Source organism: Tasmannia lanceolata, unplaced genomic scaffold, assembly GCF_043159265.1.
Source record: "Tasmannia lanceolata isolate RefF3 unplaced genomic scaffold, GAP_Taslan_0.1 ptg000037l, whole genome shotgun sequence".
Classification (NCBI taxonomy): Eukaryota; Viridiplantae; Streptophyta; class Magnoliopsida; order Canellales; family Winteraceae; genus Tasmannia; species Tasmannia lanceolata.
This window is the reverse complement of record NW_027518714.1, coordinates 26654099-26657819: the sequence shown is the minus strand read 5'-3', so window position 1 is coordinate 26657819 and position 3721 is coordinate 26654099. Positions and strand designations below refer to the sequence as shown.

General features: G+C 39.0%; 1 long non-coding RNA gene across 1 annotated transcript; it reads left to right on the top strand.

The window, feature by feature from the left end:
• The first annotated feature begins 297 nt into the window (after window positions 1-297).
• Window positions 298-3492, top strand: LOC143860932 (uncharacterized). The gene is made up of 2 exons (XR_013239837.1): window positions 298-407; window positions 3254-3492. It is a non-coding gene; the product is annotated as an uncharacterized LOC143860932 (long non-coding RNA).
• The last annotated feature ends 229 nt before the right edge of the window (window positions 3493-3721 follow it).

Below are 3721 nucleotides of genomic sequence, written 5' to 3'. Positions count from 1 at the left end.
GGGTGGGGCCTACAATTGGGCCTTTATGTTATTGTTCGACCAACACCACAGGATGATCCAAACCATCCATTTGATGGACCACAATGTAAATAGGTTGTGCCAAAAAATCATTTCCATAGGATGATCAATTTCGACGGTTGGTAGAAGAATGCCCGTTTTTGGTATCACTACCCTTTTTTGGAAGAAAATCCAGCCCACAAGCCTGTTGTAATCCACCTAACACGCGTGTCCACTAAAAATAGGGTGCACTTATAATGAGAAAATCTCAAAAAATCATTGTCCCAATTATATAAAAGCCTTACCTGCAAACATCATCTCCACGTCCTAAGCTTTTTTCCTTCTTGCAAGCAACATGAAGACATTCCCCATTTCTTGCATTCTTCTCATCGTTCTTTTCCTCGCTCCTGGTAATTTTCCTTTTTGTCTTCATAATTCATTTTTACTATTTTTTTCTAACTTATTGCGTTTTTTCCTTTCCTTTTGAGTTCTATATCAATATATCATGTTGTTTTCACATATTTTTCTAAGGGATGGGAGAAAGAAATATAGGCCGGGATGCCTTTTGCGAAGGGTTTTCAAAAGCCTATTTTTCAGACTATTGAGATTAATCCTAACAACAAATTTTTGGGTCCAACATAGGGACATGTATGAGTAATCGAGACCATTGATCATGTAGACCATCATGAGATATGCTCTGGTCCCATGCTGAATGTACATCCCATTCGTGAAGTAATTGGCTAGAAATTAAATCAAGGATCTAGGATCATTCGATCAAGATGGGGTCAATGACAATAGGCCATACTTGTGATTGCCATCTAATCAAACATGTACAAGGAAAAAACCTTACAAACACAGTGATTGCCATCTAAATGTAAAGTTTTTTTAAACTATTGAATAACATATAAATTCAAATTGCTTCAAGGTTATTAAATATCATATTGAAATACAAGTGTGGCAACCGAAGAGGGGGGGTGAATTGGTCAATTAAAATTTTTGCCTTAAATAAAATTTTATATTAAAATCAATTTACAAGTTTAAGCAATTTATATTTAACCCATGTTAATTAAGCAAGCGAATGAAATTAGGGTGTAGATATTACCAATCATTTATATTCTCTAACCCTTGTTCAATAAAACTTAAACACAAGTGAGGGTTAGAATTTACCAATCACCAAGACAAGAAGAAGGTGAGAAGAAGAGGCACACCACAATGAGGACATCAAGATTTATAGTGGTTCGATCTATCAACAAGACCTACTCCACTCTTCCAAGTTTAGCTCTTTGGGTACTCCAATAATGGTGAGATTCCACACCTCGAATCTCCGAGCTTTACAAACACTTCTTTGCCTCCGAGGGAACAAACCCTCTATGCTTCCGATTCTCCTTTGTTACCGAGCCGAATCGAAGAGCCTCTTACAATCAAGCTTCTCATTCAAAGGCCGAAGCGAAAAGCCCCTCTCCACAATGTTGATTCTCCTTTCTTTCCGGGCCGAATCGAAGACCTTCAATACAATGAAGAACAATAATGAGAAACTCTCTCAAAGCCTCTTAATAGGCGGATTACAAAGATGATAGCTCTCAATCTCTCCAAAAGAATAAGCAAAGTAAAAGCCCTAATGTAGATTGTAAATCAAGGCATAGAAGAGGAAAACTAAAAACCTTTAGATTTGAAAGTTTAGGCTTGACAGATTTAAAAATGAGATGCCAAAAGGTTGTTTAGATGGTCTAGGATAGAGTGTAAATAGCCCATGAAGAAATATGACAGTTTGGGGATAAAATCGTAAAAAAATGGGTTGAAAAAGTCAAGCCCCGCAAGCCCCAACAGCTACTTTTCGAAACTGTCGCGGTCGACCGAGGTGTCCTGGTCGCCCGCCCTATCAGGCACTCTCTTTTTTATTTTGAATTTTTTATCGCCGCGGTCGACCGGGTCTATCGTGGTCGCCTGCCGAGAGCAACCTGGAGATTTTTATTTTTGTCCAGATTCCTATCCGCGGTCGACCGGCCCAACCATGCTGGATTGTTTCTGAATTTACAGAAACACATTCGCGGTCGCCTGGGATGCCCCGGTCGACCGGCCGCTATGTTTTGGCAAGTGTTGGTTTTCCAGCCACTTTGCCGCGAGGTACCCCAGTCGACCGCCCCTGTTTTGAAATTCAGTTTTAAATATAAAATTTTAGGGACTTTGGGCCATGTTCTTTGGGCTTTGTCCAAGATTTTCAAACACCTTTTAGGGAGTGTGGATGGTTTCCAAAGATATCAAATTAGTTTATGAAAATCATTTTGAAAACCTTTGAAACTGCAAATACATTTAAATCAAGAGGACTCCAAATACAATCTAAAAGGATAAAACCTTGAGTCTTCTTGGATTGCTTGGCTCCTCCGCACTTTGTTGGACATCTTGAACTTGCGAGTGAACTCTTCAACTTGATTTGGCTCTTGTGACATCCTCCATTCCTTGAGCATGTTGAATGGTCCATGAGGTGACATCAATGCTTATTCAACTCCAAGCTTCTACTTGCACTTGCTAGGCATGCTTGTAGGATCTTCAACTTGAGCTCTTTGGCTCGATCATCTTCCAAGGATGATGTCTCCCATGTGTGTACAAGCTCTTTGGTTCCTTTGTGTATGTTGATCCGCAAGCCATGTGTTGTGATGAGTTATGTAATGGCGATATGACATGTGAACTTCCTGTATAAGGCACAACACTTCAAAGCAACACATTAGTCTATAAAGACTAATCAATTTGGGTTTGCTAGCATCAAAACAAGAAGGAAAAGGTGAATGCTTGAACCCATGGGAACCCTTGGGCTTACACATGTACATGATAATTTCTCTATAACTATTAAATATCTTATCTTTGTAAATTTTTTATAGCTACAAAAATACCTTACATTTTTAAGTTGTCACTATTTGTACCTTATATATATATTCATGAAAATGCATTTTTGCATGAATAAAGTTGGCCATAGCACGTGCCGTTTTCTATTGCAATCATTTCTTGTATCAATAAAGTTCAATCAAGGTAAGCCTTAAAAGGGAAAATGATATATTCGCCCCATTTTCTTCCCCTGATCACTCCCTTGTAGTGTAAAAAATGTAGTCATAAACTCATAATTACACTACAGTAGGGTGGCCCTGAGAAGGAGGGTGGGGGCGCAATCATATCGCTTCCCTTACAAAACATAGTGGCCCTTGTACCAAAATAAGGAGTCTACAAATAGTCTAGACTAATTCCTTGTCATCCCTGCATGCAGATTACATGGTTGGAGCAGATGATACCAAATTTTGCTCAGAAATCGTCCATACGTTTCCTGTATGCACCCTGTCAAAGTGCAATGATATGTGTGAGGAAGATTTTGGACCAAGCACTGGAGAATGCGTAGGCAACCGCTGCAAATGCTATTGGCCTTGTTGATTATTTTTTAATGTTTCAATCGAGTTTGATGGGACTCTTATTAGGTTTTTAATGAATAAATGAAAGAGTTCAAGAATACTATTCCGCCTCTACTATAATATTTTCCAAGTTTGAATCAAATAAATGAAAGAAAAATGATATAGTGACCCAAAGTAAGACCAATGGGAGAGCCAAACGATGAGAATGTGCCATGTGTGCAAAAAATATACTTTTTGTTAATTTTCCTGAACCTAAGGGCCCACCACTTGTGATGTTGCGGCGAGTACCCTCCCCTGCCTGGTCTTACTCTCGGTCTTCCTTGCATTAC